The 22540-nt window shown below is 35.9% G+C and overlaps 1 protein-coding gene across 3 annotated transcripts in view; it reads right to left on the bottom strand.

Moving 5' to 3' along the window:
* Window positions 1-15780, bottom strand: part of LOC124717224 — a 112438-nt gene extending 96658 nt beyond the window's left edge. The window contains exons 1-3 of one of the 3 annotated variants that reach the window (XR_007005720.1): window positions 15630-15780; window positions 6811-6936; window positions 6292-6671 (exon numbers count right to left, since the gene is read on the bottom strand). The gene's annotated coding sequence lies outside the window, so the exon portion shown is untranslated. Of the gene's footprint in view, window positions 1-6291; window positions 6672-6810; window positions 6937-15629 lie in introns of those variants that run through there. The other 2 variants (XR_007005719.1, XM_047244015.1) reach the window with 2 other exon arrangements.
* Between the last annotated feature and the right edge of the window lie 6760 nt (window positions 15781-22540).

Here is a 22540-nt window from a genome sequence, read left to right as displayed (position 1 = left end):
AGCTTTATGGATGTGTCTTTTAATTGCGCCTGTCTGCAACTTATGCCTTCTTTACAGTGAGTAGCCATCTGCCTTTTCCTACACTATTGATAGTGATACCAGGAATTTCCACTGTTTGATCTTTTAGTTAGCTTTAATGTTGAATCCTTATTTATGAAAGTGCCCCTACAGAACTCAATGGAGCTTATTAGCAGTAGGTTTGAGAAAGACATTATGTCATTATTTAAATATGTGCTTATCTCAATCTATTTCTTATTTACCACCCATTACTTTGAAAAAGTGGGAAATGTTGACATGGGAAGACCCATGTCTCCTAAGGTGGCAAACTATTTTATAGCAGACTTTGAGGCAAAAGGACTGCGGTTGATAACTCTCCAATCTTCCTGCTATTGATGGTATGTTGACCTCTGTTTCTATAGCATTTGAACTCACTCAACTTGAATAATCAATTCACCACCATTGTGGAAAAAATTGGCAGCTCACCATTTCTGGATGTCATGTTTACAAGAAAAAGCAACAGAACACTGGGACACAAATGTTTACCACAAACAGATTCACACAGTTATATTTGCAGATCAAAAGCTGTCGTCTTGGACAAAGCAATAATGTCTTGTGCCCCTGGGTACAAACTGATTGCACAATTTAACTCAGCCCCTCTCTGATTGATGAAAGTGCCACTCCAAATTGTTCACACACGTGGCTAACCTCAGTTACATAACTGTATTCTACGCCATAGCAATAAGTAGTTATGGCAGAGCTAGTATTGATTCGTGTGTGGTGTTGTGCATAGCGACTGTTAATGCTACTTACAATTACTGAGCGAAGAAGCCATATCTGTTCCTTCTAGCAAGTCACCATCAACTTCTTGTGTCACTTCTACGATGTATAAATATGTTTCATATTCATTTCCTTTAAAAGTTATAGAAAGGCTGCTCTGGGAAAAGGAGGTGTGGCACGTCTCAGCAGCCAGTGTGCTATGAGCTGATCACAAGCTTTCTCTTCCAGCACTCTCCGCTTGGGAGTCAAGTCAAAGTGTGTGATCTGTTAAGTACATGTGGTCTCAGATACTGACAACCTGCTAGGTGAGTTGCAACACCTAAGAACAATGTTTCAATAGTCTGTCTGGTTATTCTGTTAAATAGATATGTAATGCATTCGAATCAAAGTGAGTTCAATTGAGGGATGTGAATGAAGATGCGGAGATACCCACTGCAGTGGTCTTCTTGCTGTACTTTGGCAGAAAGTCTTCAAGAATCGAAAAGATCCTCGAGACACACTATGTGTGTTTCCACCACCAAAATTGAGGAAAAGATATAATTTTGGAAACACCATGGCAGTGTGAGAAGTCTTATACTGGGCAGACGTGTCATACTGTGCTACAACATTATGTTCCACACTATCAACAGTCATGCACCGAACCAACGAGGTGGACTGTCTGAACATGGAGCATCGGATGTCTTATGAGAGATCTAACGCTTTATCTTCAGCGTCATCAGTCTAGGTTTGTACTGTTAAGGAGACCATCCATATCCATACAGCAGATGATCTTATCAACAGTGATTTTGGATTTCAACCAAGCACTACCTGGAATCCAGCATTGGTTGTCATTAAATTAAAACGAGAGAAACAAGAACCTTCAATCCCTGATCTGATGCAATACATTACAGAGTCAATTCAGCATTTAACCACAGTACAGTTCAACAGCACCATCACTGCTCATAGTACACATGTGGAAAGCCTCTCTTCGGGTCTCAGCAGGGGGTACTCTGATTGCTAGTTTCATACAACTGTGAGCACCTCTCAGCCATGTCAATTCCTGCTCATGATCTCGATAAACATTGATGCCGTTATGTATCACCAGTCACGTCTTGCAGCAGTGACTACAGCAATACCCATCACCTGATGAAGTCGGACAGCTGCTGTGGGACTTCCACAGTGTTATTCTGTAATAAACCCAAGAACTGTAATTGAAAATCTATGTCTTCCATTTGCCTCACTTATTACAGGCCATACTTGTTTGTTCCACTTTGTACTGCCTCTCGGTATTACCCCTGAATATTTAGTTGATGTAATATGCTCCAGATGTTCAATACTAATCACCAGAAAGTTATGCAAATACCCATTCAGATCTTGATATGATTTCAAAGTGTGGTTACTTGCCATAATGAAAAAGCAAGATACTGAGTTCATGTTTCAGTCTGTTACACAGTTTCAATCTAGCATGAAGTTTCACTGCCACCTTCCTTCAAATGCTAAGAAATGTAAAATTCTTTAGTTCACAAAGTCCAGAAATGCAGTATTCTATGACTACAATATCACTGAGTCAAACTGGAATCAGTCACCTTATATAAGTACGTGGTGTAACAATCTGTGGGGATATGAAATTGAATGATCATACAGACTCAGTCATGGATAAAGCAGTTGGAAGAAAGTGGTTTGTCAATAGAATACTGGGATAATGCAGTCAACATACAAAGGAGATTACTTATGAAACACCCATGCAACCCATCCTAGAATATTGCTCACATGTATGGGACCCATACCAAATAGAACAAGGGATACTTAATGTATATAATAGGCAGCATTGTCACAGGTTTGCCTGACTTGCCAAAGAGCATCTCAGAAATACTGAGAAACCTGAACTGGGAGACACCTGAAGACAGATGGGAGCAATCCCATGAAAGCCTTCTAACAAAGTTTTGAGAAACAGAATTAAATCAGGAATCAAGCAACTTATAGCATTACATCCCCGTACACTTCAATCCCATTGAGACCAGTCAGGCTAAAACAGACCACACAGTGACATTAAACAGTCATCCTTCACCTCCTGCCATAAGCAAATGGAATCGGAAGAAACTGTAACAATGAGACGCAGAGTTTTTTTTTTTTTTTTTTCCACACACACACACACACACACACACACACACACACACACCCACACACACATGCACACGCACACACCATACCATAGAGAGAGAGAGCACAGAATTGCTCCAAGTACATTTAAATTACACATACTCAATGTCAGGTGACAGTAACGAATCTCTGAATAACAATTTATGTTACTCAGTTTCACCTGAGGCTGACACACACATTGTGTCATTCAAATGCTCTGGTGAATATGTTATTAAGGAGGCACTTTTGATTGGTATTGCTGACAGCACATACTGCTATACTGTTATTGACAGTAGACTGCACGACAAGCCTTTATATCAACATTTTTAATGAGAGCTTGGGGTGGTTTCCCGAGGCATATCCAAGTTTACAATTGGAACTGGAATTACTAGAGTATGAGCCAGTTTCCTCTTATATTTCTTCCATGAAGCAAAATAAATAAATTTTCTAAATTTTGCTGTATTTCAACAGGGATGGTAATATGAATAAGAAGATTCCACTACAGTTTTCATCATAATGTAGTCTGCTCTGTGATTTTTATCTTGGCCTACTGACGATTACCGATAATGCGTGCACAGATAAAAAATTTCATTCTTATTATGAAGAGGGGCTGGTTTGAATTAACTTTGTGAGTTCATGCAGTGGTTAAGAAAAACTCAAAATATTTTAAAATTTGTTTTTTTAATGCATTTCAGTTGCACCTGCAGTTCTTGAATCTGGCACTGAACACATTAAATTAATACATTGTGTTTGATATTCTTGTTTATACTATTATTACAATTCTGCAGTATGCATTTTTGTAGCTGTTACTGTTTGTCATTTTGTTCATAGTGATAGATTTCTAAGATGTACAACAACCGCTGAGGTAAGAAACAAATGGAAAATTACATTTTTTCTGCTTTCTTGAGACATAATTTGGATATATTCTAAAGCTTCCTCTGTCCACTAATAGAAGTGTTCCCAGGTCTGAGCTGCTAGAGATGGCGACCATGTATGCATGAGGTGTGCTTGCTTGTTTGAATAAACGTATGTGTGTTTTCTTTTCTAAAGAAGGCTTTGGCCAAAAGCTAAATCATAACAGTCTTTTCGTTGTGCTGTCTGCAACTCAATGTGTCATATTTACCGTGAGTAGCAATCTATCCTTTTCTGTATTTTGTAGATAAATTCAATGTTCATTCTTCCCATATCACATTAATGGATGGAATGTAACTGAAATTGCTCTCTGACATGATCTTACAAATTTACAGAGTATAGATAAAAAAAAATTAGCTACTGGAGAAGGGTATATTTTATGTTTTTAATGCTTGAGAAAGGTTTTAATGATTTTGTGGAAAACAATTCATCATTCATATGTGTTCTTGTCTGTAGTTCATGTCCCTTCTCAGTTGTGGATAGAGAATTTTCAAATAAAAACACGAAACTACATTGAGGGTACTCTGCCACAGCAGTAAAGTTACAAGAAAGGGAAGTATAATAATCACAGGTGGAAAAATCAGAGTGGGAAGGGGTGACAGGGTGACGAGGGGGGGGGGGGAGGGGGGGCTCAAAAGCAGCAGGATACATTTAATGCAGTTGGAAGAGAATGAAAGGAAACAAGGGGGATACAGTACCAGAAATGGCCAATCTAGTTTGAGACCATAGGACTATGACAACAAAGCCTATTGATAAGAATACTGTTAACTGGTGATGAAACCTTTCCTACCTGCCCTCACCAATACAATTACTTCTCCATGTCCATGGAACAGGCATAATAAAAAAATCTTTTTATTTTACCACGTGCTGTGACTCCTTCCTGTCCCAATCACACATCGGGTGTCAAATGGATGCTGATATGATATGCCTTTGTGCAAATTGTGGTTAAAAGTTATGTAGTGGATCACCTTGCATTTTTCATAGTTTATGTGCAATATACGTACATAAGATGCATCTGGTGCAAACATAAAAATTAGGCTATGCTACAGATCCATCTGTCACCATAACCTATATTCTGGCTCCACATTCACTGGTTTCGTCAGATCACAAATACCTTATCAACTTCTGCCTAACCTAGACCTCGTGCTACACTACCGATCACTCCGTCACAACAACCAAGATTTCAGGAGGGGGAGGGGGGGGGGCGTATCCAGTAACACACTCTTTTAATCTAATATAACTTTTACAGTACTTTTGGGAATTGCATGTATAAGCCAAGAAGAGTCTACAGATTTTATTTAGAAAACAAGTTCTTGGAATTTCCAAAGCAGATGTCCAGGACATATACCATAGCTTTTCTTTTTTATTTCTACCAAGTCATACTTTTGAGACTTTCTTTGACAGTCCCCTTGGAGTCACAAAATAATTTTATTGTTTACTTCAGTGTTCCTGTATAGCATCTACAAGTATCTCACTTAGTACTACCTGGTATCTGAATGCAGAAACTTGGCATTTTACCACATTTTACTCATGGTTAACTGTACTGATGTCATCAGTTATTGCGGTACATAGACCCTGTATTCTGTTCTATGTGAATCTTTTATTTTGGATATTCTTGTGTGTCTACATGAACAGGATATTCTCCGGTGTCAGAAAATTTTATAACAACATTATGACCACCAAAGCAGTTATTTTCATAATTTATTTATAGCTGAATGACTAATACAATACAAAACAAAACAGAATCTGTCGTATCAATGGCAATAGTTAACACACTTCTAACAACAAACACAGCAAACACTGGAATACAGCTAAAGGGTCATTCTATACTAAGTCATGCAGGGCCCTGCACCCACTTGTAACAGATGTTTATGAAAATTTATATTTGAATTGTATGCATAAAGACAAGAAAATCTTCCAAGTTTCATCCAACTCTAACAAGTAGTTTCTGAGTTATCACCATTTAAAGTTTTAGGCTAATTGTATTTCTGAGGGTGATTAAGATGAAACTAAAGTGTGCACGCTTTTACAGAATTTGAAGCAAAATCATTAGTTTTGAAGCTAGAGCCTTGAAACTGATGGATCTACAAAATATGATTTATAATGTCCATTCATATTGAAAAACTGTACTAAAACTCAAAATATTGGTAATTTCAAAACTGTGATGTAGACGTAGAAAATTATGAATAGCTAAAATCTCTCTCCAAATAACCCAATACAACCATTTATTTATGAAAACAGCATAAAATTACATTTCAAATGGTGCAAAAAATTGGTGGGGGTCTTAGTTGTAACAATTATATAACAAATTGAAATCAAATTTTGTAATTTACTTTGTAAAATACATGTTTGATACAATAATCAAATATTTGAAGTCAATTCAACTGTGAAAATACCAGATTAACTAAAGTTTTATGTATAAATTATTTTAAAATAAAAGACACACACATTGAGAATTTTACAAAATAGGTTTACTTACATTGGAATACATGAATTGGCAATTACTCGTTTTCAAACAAATCCTTTGTACAAAGAGGTTTCGATAACTTTAATAATTATTCAGTTGAAGTACTATACTACGTTTATATGAAGCTGTATGTACAATACCTACACTTAAATGTCTATTAAGGTTTGTTTTTTTTTTTACAATAAAGAATTGAAATTGTTCCATGTTTTGATGGTTTCCTTTTGGGAATTAGCATCAATCTTATATGATCTGCTGAACTGAGGTGCTATCTCTGGAGGAGCTATTACACATAGAAGATGGGCTGGTGGAACAGGACATCTTTCTTCTTTTTGAGGCCAAAAGAAAATTCCTGCTGGTCCATGAGGGTGCATAAAAAGAATGTCACAGTTCCCTTCTTCTTCATTGAAACCCATAACCATTCCAATCCACCAGTTTTGTTCATAAAAACATGCAACAAAAGAATGTAGCTTAGGTTTAATAGTTGGGACAGTCATAAAAATATTTTGTTTCAACAAAATTTCCAAGTCTGAACTCACTCATTTGGCTGTAATTTCTTCGCAAGAAGTTGGCCTAAAATAATGGAAACTTCATGTACCCACTATTGCTTAACCCGTTTGAAATCTAGTTTCAAGCACTGTTCCTTTAGTTTCAATTTCTTCTTCCTTTAAACAGAATATTTTTGAGAATAAACTTTAACAGAAATTTTACATTTGTTCAGTGTATATAATCAGCTCACTTTGCCTACTGCTCAGCAAGATTTTTTTGTAACAGTTCTCTTGACTGTTCCCCCGATCCCATCGCATGTTGTTTTACCGTGACTCATAGCATGAAATGACCAGCTTGTGATTAATTTAAAATCTTTATAATGAAAACATAAATTTATCATGCTTTTGAAGTTTTTATACTGAGCACTGCAACCATCCATAAAATACTCAATTTGGTCAGCATCAGGCACGTTTTGTTTTATGAAATCTATGGTTTTTTCTTGTACTGAATAAACAAATGGTGCATCACGCTTTAGATCATCTGAAATGAAACACAATGATGTTTCTTTTATGGTGGAATCTTCATTTTTAGAAAAAAAATCACTACTGGATGAACTGAGCAGCTCAAGTGGCCCCAATGGTAGGATTGCACTTCATTTTGCAGAATGAAGTTATAGTTTTCTGCAAAATCCATAAGAACTAAAACTGCATTAAATGCCAAATTTTCTTTCCTCTGCTTCATGTAAGAGTTTTGAGTTTTTATGACATAATAATGAGGTATCAGAGACTCAATTTTTTTATAGTAAAATCAGTAAACTCCTTGCATGGTGGTAGCATTGTTTGTAAAGTCATTCTGCCATCACTTGAAACCCACTGCGAAAATTTAATGTCTTCATCTTCATCATAGTCTTCTAGTATTTCTCTTAGATGTTGCTACAGTGATTCACTTGTTTTCGGGCACACATCACAACGTCTTAACCTACAGTCCCTGTTTTGTCTATCACAAAACAATTTGTCCATCATGGTGTGTATTGATTCTTGATCATGCTGGTGCAGAGCATTTGCTAGAAGCTCAATGTTTTGGTGGTACAAGCAAACACATACACTGTGAGTTCCAGGTGAACCAGCAAGCACACACCATTTCAGTCTTAAGGAGCAAAATTTGGAAAATCCAATTTTAACATTTGAGTGTTTTTCTTTAAACACAATAAACAGTTCCTCTGAGTTGCATAAAAGAATTATTTTCTACTTGTAACTATTTTTTTGTATACTAACTTTGTTTTTAGCACCTGGCAACAAGAAAGAAAATTCATCTTCATAAAACAGTTGGACAAGGTTTATTGTTTCTTAGGGAAGGATTCTGCCATGTTTGGGTTCTGTCAAAGCCAAAACACCTTTCTCGTTTGCAAGCATTCTGGCTTTTCGCAATAAATATTCTGGTACATTATATTTTTCCACAAGTTTTCTGCAAGACTAAGACTTTGGAGTGATTGTTAATATCTGTATTTTTTTCCCATGTGGTAAAGTTTGTCTACAGTTTTCCCTTTATAGCATCCACTAAATGATCAAGATTCTCAGATTTTTTTTCTTCAATTCATTACCTTTAGTTGCACTGTCAGATTCACTTGAATTGTTGTATTCTTATACTTTCAAAACAAATAACAACTTTTTTAACCTGGTCTTTTACCTTTTTAAACTTCTTTTTAGCATATTTTTTCTTCGATTAGGTAGATAATGACTGACGTTTAAGTGGTGTCACACCCAACCCTAAAAGCATTTTGTTCAACTTTTCTGTTTCTACTACTCTTTTTGCAGTGGTTAATTCACTCTCATTTGCTTCATCACTTTCAAGTAGAGCAATATCTTGAAAAGTAGACATTGCCTCATTCAACAGTTTTCTACATGAGGGGAGGGAGGGTTTCACGTCGTGACTTCAATTGCATGTCTTGACGAAGACAACCGGCAGACTGCTGAATTTTTCATGTGCGTACTTGCATAGTAGTACTGCCTTATCTGAACTTCAACACACTTTTGACTCCAAAAATGTTGTATGTTTCTTGACTAACTTCAGCTAAATAAAACAAAAAAAAAAACATAAATAAAATTACAACCCAACTACAGTAAAATCTTTGCCCCAATTTAAAAATATATAACAAAAAATGTACTAATAAATTACTGTTTTCATTTGCTGATCTTTCAAATTATAGTTTTAAAACCTTTTACTTCTATATAACCTTTTTGAACTTTAAACCGCCGTTCCATATCTTTTGAATAGATAAAACTTGTTTTGACCTCAATATAAGATAAAATTGTTACAACTTGGAACCCCCAGCAATTTTTTTTGCACCATTTAAAAGGTAATTTTATGCCGTTTTCAAAAATATATCATTGTATTGAGTTATTTGGAGAGATTTTAGCTATTCATAATTTTCTACGCCTACGACACGATTTTGAAATTAACAATATTTTGAGTTTCAGTACAGTTTTTCGATATGAATGAACATTATAAATCGGAATTTTGTAGATCTAACAGTTTCAGTGTTTAATTTAGAACAAACCAGTGAAAATTTCAAGGCTCTTGATTCAAACCTAACGATTTTGCTTCAAATTCTGTAAAAGCATGCACACTTTAGTTACATCTTAATTGTCCTCAGAAATACAATTAGCCTAAAACTTTAACTAGTGATAACTCAGAAAGTGCTTGTTAGAATTCGATGAAACTTTGGATATTTTCTTATCTTCATGTATACATTTCACATATAAGTTTTGGAACAAGTTCAAAAGCCTTGGGTTTTATATCTACTTTTGGCTGGATGATTGTGTGTGGAATGATCCTAAACTATAATCTATCCTTTTCCTTATTTTGTTGATATTTCAACCTGACTTTTAACTTATCTTCATCGAAAGAGAGCAAGGAAGGACTGGAACTTAAGATTTAAGAGGACAAAGATGGGGAAGGAAGTTTGCTATGTCCTTGGAAATGTCTCAGTGTTCACTTCAATTGACGAAGGAAAGATAAATCTGGATGAATCGACTGGGTTTTGATTGTCATTATTCCCAAGTATGAGCCCAGTACTTTCACCACTGTCAATTCAAACTTTTTTTTCTCTTCACATTACTGAGACAAATTGTGTGTAATAGTAGCACAGAATATTCAACAGTTTTCCAGTGAAAAGTGTTTGCAGGAGTCAGGTTTCTGGGGATGAATAGCATTTTAAAATCCAGTAATGTGTTGTTCTGTATGCAAAATATTTTACAGCTGGTTGCATTATAATTGGTTATATTTACATTTTGATACAAATGTGGTTCAACGGTATGCTTCAAACATGACATTCTTCAAAAAGGTACATAGCTGATAGCAGGAGATTGTTATGTACTGAATGAAAAATTCAGCTCCTCTCAATACTGTTTTTTGACGAATCTCACAGGTTGTTATTTTAAACATCAGTGTTGCCTTCCATATACATTACATTGCACAGGCAAACAAAGTTGAGACTCGGCGCGACGGTTGATAGGAGCGACTGCAAAGGCATTTCCCATTTACAACCGCTCCCACTGGCCAGCACGCCGAGTGTCAACTTTAATACATGAAAATATAATCCAATTCTGTGATCAAGAAGAAAGATCTCGTAATAAAACATGGGACTCTCTCTAACTTACAAGTGCTGAATTACACAGTTTTCTGACATGGAAAATGATTTAGATAAGAGTTACGTGTCATTCCACGTCAAGTCACCCAGGCCTTGACACCAACCATGTCAGATTTTGATGAAACTTGGTACAATTACTTCTTTTATCATCCTGAAAGCACTTGTAAAATTTTTTTGCTCTATCTCTTATAGTTTTTTTATAAATTTTTAAAGTTTTTAGATTTGGCTTTGTTTCAGCAGTCGGAAATTGTAACTTAAATGTGTCCTCACAACTAAAAAAATTTGTATATTAAAGAATACCCAAGATATCAGTATGAAATTTTGGAATAAGTTTGTGTACTATATCTAATGTTAAAAAAATTACCATAAAGATATATTAAATTCTTCCAATTAAAAAAAATTTATAAGTTGTTGTTTTTTTTTTTTTTTTTTTTTTTTTTTTTTTTTTTTTTTTTTAAAAAAAGCTAACGGATGTTTAGTTTTACAAAAACTGCAATATCTAGAGTCTCAGACCTGATAGAAAGCTCAAATTTGTTTTAAAATATTCTTAATTGTATAGGCTATTAGATAAAAGAAAAATTATGTTGGCTTTTTAACCTGTTTAATAGTTATCTAATTTTTAAAATAATATTAATTATATTTTAAAAATAAAAAATGCCAAGTGACTTAGACACCGAAAATAAGTTTTTGTCTTCTTGGAGTAACAATGTACACTTCGATTTTGTATTGTTACTCCTGTGTTTTGAAGTAAAAAATTATTACAGTGTTAAATAGTGCTTGGATAGTATTTTATTAAGTTTATTCGAACTCTCAGTAAGTACTGTTGCTTAGTTTACAGAGATTCTTTTCCAATATCCTATAAAAGTAACTAGAACAGTAATCAGACCAAAAGTGAAATCAGTATGTCAGATATTCAAACCTGTAGTATAGGGTTATTTAAAAATCTGACTGTTTCCAAACAACCTACACACCTTCAAAAAAGTTACAACCGGTATCAAAATTGAGTGAGGAAGAAAAAGATTTGATCCACTTACGATCTGGAATTAATCTGTGTGAATTTAAGAATATACGTTCACACCACAGCTACTACTTTTTAAATGTTTTTGAAAAGTATCAAACAACATGTGTAGACCCACTAAAAAAACACTAAAAGCCCATCAAAAAATTGTTGAGAAGTGTAGGCTTGGATCTTTCTAAACAATTACTGACAAAAAATATTAGCATAAAACCTGGACAAAAGCTTTGCTTAACATGCCGTAACTTTTGTGAGGAAAAATTAAGAGTTGAAGTCAATGAAAGTGAAACAGATGATGAAGTCATGGTTGAATTAGAATCATTGGAATCCAGAAACGAATCCCTCGTACAAACAAACATTGCTCTTGATTATTTAGGTTTAACACCGATAAAGCTTCATGGCTTGTCAGAACAAAGTAAAGGGTCTTATTTTAAAAGGAAGGTTAGCAGTATTGAAAAGACTGCAAAAAAGGCGGTTTCAAAAGCATTAAAATATGATGCACCAAGTTCTGATGATGACGAAGAAGATAAAAGTGTGGTTGAGAAAGCAAAGGATTTTGATGTAATGATTTCTCTTATGAAAGAGAAGATTTCATTTGTTGGGAGGTCTCGAAAAATCCAGATTCTGACCTTGGCTCCAGATTCTTGGACTCGAAATAAAGTGATGAAAGAATTTAATGTAAGTGAGTACATGGTGCGACAAGCTAGAAAGCTAAAATCTGAAAAGGGTATTTTGGAAACTCCTGGTCCAAAAAAAGGTAAAAATCTTTCTGAAAATACAGTAAGACTTGTAACAGATTTTTATGAAAAGAATGAAAGTTCCAGAGTGCTACCTGGAACAAAAGACAAAGTAAGTGTTCAAAAAAATGTGTACATGCAAAAAAGACTCATTTTGTGTAACTTGAGAGAACTCTATTATTCTTTCAAATGGGAGAATCCCGAGGTAGAAGTAGGATTTTCAAAATTTTGTTTCTTGAGGCCTAAATGGTGTATCCTTGCTGGTGCTGCAGGCCCACACACTGTATGTGTATGCAGTATCCACCAGAATGTTAAACTATTACTGGATGCTGTGAAAATTGAAGAATCTTATAAAGACCTAATGAAGATGCTTGTGTGCAACACAGAAAACCAAAACTGCATGCTACATCATTGTGACAGCTGTACTGCAAATACTGCACTAACAGAGTGCTTAACTGAAAAACTAAGTGAAGATTATGATTTAGAAGAAGAAATTGTAATCAGTCAGTGGGTTAACACAGACAGGGCAGAAATGATCAAACAGTCTATCAGTGTTGAAGACTACATTTCTTTATTGGTTAGGTCATTGGAAAAGCTCACCCCACACTCGTTTATAGAAAAATCCCAATCAGCAGCCTTTAAAAGATTGAAAGAAGACCCACCACCCAAAACAGCAATTATTGTGATGGATTTCAGTGAAAATTATTCCTTTGTTATACAAAATGAGATCCAAAGTTACCACTGGAATAGAGGTGGTTGTACTTACACCCAGATGGAGTTTTTCTAAGAAATGAGGAAAACAATGTTTTTGTTTCCAACCACTGTTTTATTAGTGATGACCAAGAACATGACACTGGTTTTGTTAACTTTGTACAAAAAGAAATTACAAAGTGGCTGTCATTACATCATACTGACATTGACTCAGTTCACTACTTTACAGATGGTTGTGCTGGGCAGTACAAAAATAGAAACAGTTTTAAAAATTTGACTGAACACTTGAGAGACTTTAATTTGAAGGCCCAACACTCTTTTTTTGCAACAAGTCATGGGAAGTCAATTTGTGATGGCCTAGGAGGAACTATTAAAAGAATTTTAAGGAAAGCCAGTCTACAGCTTTCAGACAAAGAACAAATAATGACAGCAATCAATGTGTATAAGTTTTGTGAAAAAAATATTGAAAACATTCATTTTCACTTTATTGACAAAAAAGAAGCTGATTTGCTACGGTTAAAACTAGAAAAACGTTTTTCAGCAACCCGAACCATTCCTGGAACTAGAAGTTTTCATAACTTCAAACCACTTCCAACAAACAACCTTGAAATTAGAAGGACTACAGATAGTGTAAAACCCTCCTTAGTCTTTTGTTTCCATTCTCCTTCTGATTGGGTTCGTGTTGAACCATCCATAAATTGCTATGTGGCTGCAAATTATGATGGTAACTGGTACTTTGGACTGGTAAAAACAATATTCAATGATGAAGAAGATGCAGAAATTCTGTTTCTACATCCTTCAGGACCTGCTGCATCATTTTATTGGCCTGAAAGAGAAGATTCCTGCATAGTGCCTTTGGAGCACATAGTCTGTGTAGTAGACGCACCTCAATCAAGCGGCACTGGGAGAATGTATTACTTCAAAAAAGACTGTATCAAAATAACTGAAAGCTCTTGGATGAAGTGGAAAAACAGTTTGAATCAGCATTAATGTTTGTTAAAAAGACAAAATTACTCAAAAAATTCAATGTTTCAAGCAATCAGTTGGGTTATACATAAGTGTCGTAAGTAAACTATCTTTGTACATAATTCTAATGTAATCTACTATAATTAATGAACATGTTAAAAAGCCATAATTATTTTTGTTTTATCTAGTAGCCTATATGTTTAAGAGTAAATTAAAACAAATTTGAGCATTCTATCAGGTCTGAGACTCGAGATATTGCAATTCTTATAAAACAAAACATCCGTTAAAAAAAAGAAAAAAATACATATATATTTTTTTTTTCATAGAAAATATTAATATATTTTAATAGCATCATTTTTATCTTCAAATATGTATAATAAATAAACTTGCTGCAAAAATTCATGATGTTATCTAAAAGAGTTTTTAAGATAAGCAAATTTAAAGTTTTGAATACAAATTAAACTGACCATTTCCGAAGGTTCAGAAAATGCAAAACATAAAAACTTTAAAAATTTATAAAAAAACTGTAAGAGATACAGCAAAAAAAAATTGCAGGTGTTGTCAGGATGGTATTAGAACCATTTGAGCCAAATTTCATGAAAATCTAAGGAGGTGGGTGTAAAATTTATTTTTTATTGGGTGATTTGATATGGAATGACCCTTACTCAAAAATGTTTCTCTTGAGGAAATAATCTCCAACAGGTGACATTAATAAATTGAATAAAACTTTCCAGTCTTGTTCATCTACAAATTCAAACTGGAATCACATTGTCTGGACTGTAAATCTATGGAACAATCATCTTTTCACAATTCATCTGATGTACTAAAAAAAAAAGTTATGTTGTCTGATGTAACTATAATTACATATCTACGCAGACAGACTTGAGTAAAAGGAATAGAATCTCGTAAAGACTTATTTATATACGTTACATAAGAATCGTCCTTAACCTTTAAAAACATTATTTAAAAGTTGCTATTATCACAGAAAAATTTAGATAATGCATCATCTCAGCTTCCTGGCACTGTGCAAGGCCTACTAAAATCTTGGGTCATAAGATACTTTGATTTTTATTCATGATATGTGTAACAAGGCACTTCTGGAATACTTCTAGTGAATCTTCATATATTTTTGTGTCATTTGTACAAGTAAAACTACATTACGCAAGCCGTATATGAGGAATCAGAGAAGATTGCTTCAGCGAAATAATATTGTTTTCCCATGAAGAGCTGAATATTTTTTTTTCCGAATAAAAATATTATTCCGTCATATGAACGATTCTTGCTAGAGTTACCACCAGCAGTGTCAGTGGTAATTTGGTAAGCAATTCCGTATAAAGTATTAATTTTGTCGGCACCCGCAATGAAAACTATTTATATTTCGGTATATAAGGGCAAAATTCAAACATCTATGAATAAGCGTAACTGCTTACTGAGGTGCCGTATATTTTTATTACCTCTGTAAATTGGCAGTCACATGAATACACGTAAAAAGTGTATTGTTTTTCTTTTCTTTTTTGCATTTATACAGAGACTACATAGATTAATAACTTCTAAACACAGTATTACAGATGCGTATTGACAGCACAGTAAACAGTGCCTCTAACCTAAAACAGTATCACCCGCAATGACAGATGTTTGTTATGTTCCAGCACGACAGTAGTCTTCCATTTAAAACTAATTTCACACCCTTTTTCCTCATACTGCATCTACTCATTTGCGTCTGTTCTGTTCCTGACAGAACGTATTGCTAATGGATTCGTACTTGTTTCGTCGATAAATATATATACTCACATTTCACGTTTAACAAATGAACAGTTCAGAACCAAGCTATTGTTAGATACTAAAATAAAACAAGAGCCAATAATCAGCCAGGTTATTTTCCTTTCGAATTTGACGCACAATTTAAATTTCGTATGCGCGGCAGGAAATCATCAAAGATACGCAGGAAAATAGGAAATTGACTCAGATGTTTCAATAACAAAGAAGCATATGCAAGCAATGATTTGGCTACGCACAAGAACATTCCCACCCATTTCCCATCACATTTAGTTCCAGGTACTTGTTTCTGTAGATTATATGTCTCTTTGTAAGGGTGACTACGACCAAGATTAATTATACATGCAAGATGTCACTGAGTATGGATTGCGAATCGGCATGTAATTTAGAGAAAAAGATAACCATTGCTTATATTGTGGATGGTTTGTAGGAAACGTAATTTAAGTACTGTAAAAATTACAACAAATACATTATCAGTGCCTACATCAACGACCAAAAAAGTGCTAAAATTTCATAAGAGTGTTACGTCTATAAAGCCGGGTTCACACACGCAACGAAAATTGGCAAACAAACAGACCGATCAATGAAACTTCCATAGGAACTGTATAGTTATAAATCAAATAAATTACAGCCTACTTAAAAAACTTACTACTTTTAAGTTTATTTAGAAAAAAGACAGCAAGCATTTTCTTTAAAATACCTGTGAGATACTTGTGTCAGCATGATAAAAATAATGCTACTACTGCTCTTAAATTGATCATTATATACTATATGGTAAGCTGGCATGGCAACAAAATAATGTAGATTATGAGTTATTTTGTAGGCCCTATGGTGAGGACCAAGCAACTCTGCCATCATGATTTTCTTTCTCTCCCTTTTTTAATGGTACCTGCCCTGAGCCACGGTACGTAGTTTAACAGGAACGTAATATTAATGGTCTGCATGCAGGATTGCTGGTAGTTCAATGCTTTGCTGGTGCAGTTACTTTATGTGATGAAACTGAATGATGTTTCTGTTATATGATATGTATGAGTATGTATGAGTTGTTGTTGTTGTGATCTTCAGTGTACGAGTAAGCAAGTATTATTCAGATATTAGTGAAAGGTGATTTGCAGTTTCACTGCCGCTCATTTAATTCTATAAATGATGGAAAACAACGCGATACTGGCCGTACATTAACATTCTCGTAATGGCAACTTCAATGCTCTTAAATGTTTGCCAAGCGGATTTGAGGAAGGGAGTAACAAGTTTTCTGGTGGTAGTATAATTAAAGATTGAGTGTACCATTAATAAAGGAAATCACCAATTGTGTTACAGTGCCTTTTGCTCCATGAAGCGTAACTCCAAAATTCATCATAGAATAATTTTAATATTTCATCTTATTTACTTAGTGGGGGCTGAAGGATTAAAATATTAGTTTTTAAATGAGTTTTAGGTCATTGCCAGTAGCATCCAGTGTCACACAAGAACCCTGAAATCATGCTTTTGGGAATGTGGTATAAAACTGGGGACGATGACTGATAATCACAAGATGTCAAATATCAAAGTGTCACTTCTAGCTTTATTAGAGCCAGGATTGCGCCTATAAAATGAGTATCGTATTTTGAATAGCTATTAAACCCCACTTCAACAAGTATTCGATACTGACCTTTGGTATTCTAAAGCAATTCACGAATGAATCTTTAGCTACAGATGTTAAATCTACTACAAATTTGTTTGATGCAATTGTGTTATCTGTTTTGTGGGCGCATTTTTTGTAGCTACTAAGCGAAGTTATTTTTTTTTGTATCGTGTTATATTTGTGATTAACTAACTATATTTATTTTTTGTTAATTTTATTTTTGTGATTTAGGACCAAAAACTGGTGATACGTATACCTTCCACAGATTTTTGTGAGCTGTTATTTCATTGATAAGTGTATTTCCCACTCTAGAGACGAAGCAGTTTTTTCCAGATTCACAAGTGACAATAGTGCTGATCTCATAACAAACAGAAAGTAGTAGTTGTAGCAGTTTTATGCACCTGGTACAGTGTACTATTACAAGATTACAGGTATGTCCCCAGTATGGTATGTTCAAAAAAGACTTGTAAAACCACTAAGTTGGTGGTAAGTATGCTACCCAACGTTCACAAAAGACATATTAATTTTGTGTTAAATATATTTCCCAACAAGTGTATATTTCACAACAAACAGAAACCAGAGCTGATGCAGCAAACTACCACCAGATGTCAGGGGGCACAGAATTGGTACGCCATATTACCATAAATGCTGTATTGATATACATTAGTGATAAATATATTCACCACAGCCCACAAAAAGTTTATTTCAGTATAAAATCCAGCTCCAAATCCAGTATGTATGTTTTCCCTTTTATAGGATTTTTGGCTCGGTTCTAATCCCATAACATGAATGATTAATGCCCATACAGATATACTCAACTGAAGTAATATTGAAAAACAGTGCCACTAAACTTTGATGGGAGCTTGTTGAAGCAGCAATACATGACACCAGTATCAGAGGGAGAAGCTCATATATGGACTTCTAGTAAGACAGCCTTGTTCCACTGCAGGCTACTTGGAGCACAAAAGTTTATGAACCCATCATCTCGGTTTCTTATTAGGTGATTTAAAGTCTGCCATACCTGTTTTGGTTTTGTTCAGAACAGAGGTTGTTTTCCTACCATTGTCACTGAATATGACTTTGTGTGTGTATTGCACATCCTAAAATGCGTTGTGCTGTGTTTCTCACGTTCTGCCTGACGTTTGCTCACATACATAATGTTGGGAGGATTAAATGAGTCCATATTTGCTTTTGTCTGATGTTAAACAGACGCTAATTTTGCTGCGTGGTATTCTGTGGACATTTGTTCCTGCCTATGAATCTGTGTAAGAACTGCTGACTTTAAATGTGCTGTAAGTATATTGCTCGCATACTACTTTATTTTTGTTTGGGTCCATTTTTCTTACTTTCTTGCGATTAATAGATAACTCATTGACAGAACTGCTGTTCAACTTTATTACATCATGCCATGGAATGAATACGTATTTAAGCTTTGAATGGAGTTGCTTTTTACCACAGAGTATGCATTGCAGTATTAGTGACATAGCATGTAGTTATTATGCCAGTTACCATTATGCAGCAAAAATATACTAAATTGAAGTGCATGTTTTACATGGGATTTTGTTACATAGTGTGAACGTACTTCCACCTTATTGAATGATACTGCTTTCAGTAAACTCGAGCTATACAGAATTCACTAGTAAATCCAGCGATGAAAGCATGAGGGCGTGTTATTAGGTTTTAAATTTTCATTGGAGTGGTAAGAAGATTGTAGTACATTGATTTCTGCTAAAATGTATTGTTTCTAGTAGCAGTTGATTGATGAAAGGAGGAAGTACAAACATGTTCTGGGAAAATCAGGAATACAGAAATACAAGTTGTCGAGGAATGAAATAAATAGGAAGTGGAGGGAAGCTAAGACGAAATGGCAGCAGGAAAAATGTGAAGACATAGAAAAAGATATGATTGTCGGAAGGACAGACTCAGCATACAGGAAAGTCAAAACAACTTTTGGTGACATTAAAAGCAACGGTGGTAACATTAAGAGTGCAACGGGAATTCCACTGTTAAATACAGAGGAGAGAGCAGATAGGTGGAAAGAATACATTGAAAGCCTCTATGAGGGTGAAGATTTGTCTGATGTGATAGAAGAAGAAACAGGAGTCGATTTAGAAGAGATAGGGGATCCAGTATTAGAATCGGAATTTAAAAGAGCTTTGGAGGACTTACGGTCAAATAAGGCAGAAGGGATAGATAACATTCCATCAGAATTTCTAAAATCATTGGGGGAAGTGGCAACAAAACGACTATTCACGTTGGTGTGTAGAATATATGAGTCTGGCGATATACCATCTGACTTTCGGAAAAGCATCATCCACACAATTCCGAAGATGGCAAGAGCTGATATGTGCGAGAATTATCGCACAATCAGCTTAACAGCTCATGCATCGAAGCTGCCTACAAGAATAATATACAGGAGAATGGAAAAGAAAATTGAGAATGCGCTAGGTGACGATCAGTTTGGCTTTAGGAAAAGTAGAGGGACGAGAGAGGCAATTCTGACGTTAAGGCTAATAATGGAAGCAAGGCTAAAGAAAAATCAAGACACTCTCATAGGATTTGTCGACCTGGAAAAATCCTTCGACAATATAAAATGGTGCAAGCTGTTCGAGATTCTGAAAAAGTAGGGGTAAGCTATTGGGAGAGACGGGTCATATACAATATGTACAACAACCAAGAGGGGATAATAAGAGTGGACGATCAAGAACGAAGTGCTCGTATTAAGAAGGGTGTAAGACAAGGCTGTAGCCTTTCGCTCCTACTCTTCAATCTGTACATCGAGGAAGCAATGACGGAAATAAAAGAAAGGTTCAGGAGTGGAATTAAAATACAAGGTGAAAGGATATCAATGATACAATTCGCTGATGACGTTGCTATCCTGAGTGAAAGTGAAGAAGAATTAAATGATCTGCTGAATGGAATGAACAGTCTAATGAGTACACAGTATGGTTTGAGAGTAAATCGGAGAAAGACAAAGGTAATGAGAAGTAGTAGAAATGGGAACAGTGAGAAACTTAACATCAGGATTGATGGTCACGAAGTGAATGAAGTTAAGGAATTCTGCTACCTAGGCAGTAAAATAACCAATGATGGATGGAGCAAGGAGGACATCAAAAGCTGACTCGCTATGGCAAAAAATGCATTTCTGGCCAAGAGAAGTCTACTAATATCAAATACCGGCCTTAATTTGAGGAAGAAATTTCTGAGGATGTACGTCTGGAGTACAGCATCGTATGGTAGTGAAACATGGACTGTGGGAAAACCGAAACAGAAGAGAATCGAAGCATTTGAGATGTGGTGCTATAGACGAATGTTGAAAATTAGGTGGACTGATAAGGTAAGGAACGAGGAGGTTCTACACAGAATCGAGAGGAAAGGAATATGTGGAAAACACTGATAAGGAGAAGGGACAGGATGATAGGACATCTGCTAAGACATAAGGAAATGACTTCCATGGTACTAGAGGGAGCTGTAGAGGGCAAAAACTGTAGAGGAAGGCAGAGATTGGAATACGTCAAGCAAATAATTGAGGACGTAGGTTGCAAGTGCTACTCTGCGATGAAGAGGTTAGCACAGGAAAGGAATTCGTGGCAGGCCGCATCAAACCAGTCAGTAGACTGATGACCAAAAGAAAAAAAAAGCTGTTACTAAAATGTGAACACACTTGCATAACTACTGTTGCATTTTTAGCATTTGGAAGGAAGACTGCCTTAGTCAAGAGTATAAAGCATACTCAGTGGTACAAAAAACACCATTGAAAACAGAAATGCGTACTCATTCTTAGCAAAATATAATAAAATTCAATAGTAATTCTATCATAAGACAATACCTCATCAACAAACAAAATCTGCAGTTGCCAAAGATTGCTTGGCTACAGGGGACTCAATGAAGTATGTGAACAATAGAGAAGACATTAGCTGCATTGTCAATCTATCACAGGGGTTGCACTACACCTTGTCACTTAGTGATTGCGTTCTGAAGCAGCCTATTGACAGACGAGAAACAACAAAGACAATGCTGACACCCTAAGCAGAGGTTGGGAACCAGTGTTGAGCATTGCCTGGGGGCCATTTCCACGTTCGAAGGTTCCTACAGAAGCATTGAGGAACTGAACATTGCACCCAGGCTTTGGAAATCCTGTGCCTCCACCACTCCACCTTAAGTAGAGTGCAACTGCATAGTGTCGGAAGGGATGGGGAGCAATCACTGTATAAGAGAGATTGGGTGTGCTGAAGATGCCCATTCTACAGGAATCACCTAAAGAAGATGGCAATGTGTGCTGACAAAGTATCACTTTACAAAGAGGACTGCTCCCAGCTGGACACAGTACAAACAGTCAATTCACCAGGAAACTTTAGATCACATACCACATTCCTCTATCAGGAATAGATGTATCAGAGACTTAAGAAGCTGAATAAATTGTTGCTCATGTCGGCACCAATGACTCCTGCCGTCTGGGTTCAGAGGTCATCCTCAGTTCGTACAGGCGGTTGGCGGAATTGGTGAAGGCGGAAAGCCTCGCTCGCGGGGTGAAATCAGAGCTAACTATTTGTAGTATCGTTCCCAGAACCGATCGCGGTCCTCTGGTTTGGAGCCGAGTGGAAGGCTTGAACCAGAGGCTCAGACGATTCTGCGGAGATCTGGGGTGCAAATTTCTCGACCTCCGCTATCGGGTGGAGAAATGAGAAATGTAGGGTCCCCCTGAATAGGTCAGGCGTGCACTACACGCCGGAAGCGGCTACAAGGGTAGCGGAGTACGTGTGGAGTGCACATGGGGGTTTTTTAGGTTAGAGAATCCCCTCCCTAGGCCCGACAAGACGCCTCCTGAGACGCAGCAAGGTAGGAGTAGGCAAAATGCAACAGGGAATAACAATATTAATGTGCTAATAGTAAACTGCAGGAGCGTCTACAGAAAGGTCCCAGAACTGCTCTCATTAATAAACGGTCACAACGCCCATATAGTACTAGGGACAGAAAGTTGGCTGAAACCAGATGTAAATAGTAATGAAATCTTAAACTCAGATTGGAATGTATACCGCAGAGACAGGCTGGACAGTGAAGAGGGAGGCGTGTTTATAGCGATAAGAAGTGCAATAGTATCGAAGGAAATTGACGGAGATCCGAAATGTGAAATGATTTGGGTGAAGGTCACGGTTAAAGCAGGCTCAGACATTGTAATTGGATGTCTCTATAGGCCCCCTGGCTCAGCAGCTGTTGTGGCTGAGCACCTGAAGGATAATTTGGAAAATATTTCGAGTAGATTTCCCCACCATGTTATAGTTCTGGGTGGAGGTTTTAATTTGCC

Source organism: Schistocerca piceifrons, chromosome 9 (assembly GCF_021461385.2).
Source record: "Schistocerca piceifrons isolate TAMUIC-IGC-003096 chromosome 9, iqSchPice1.1, whole genome shotgun sequence".
Lineage (NCBI taxonomy): Eukaryota > Metazoa > Arthropoda > Insecta > Orthoptera > Acrididae > Schistocerca > Schistocerca piceifrons.
This window is presented reverse-complemented; position numbering and strand designations above follow the sequence as displayed.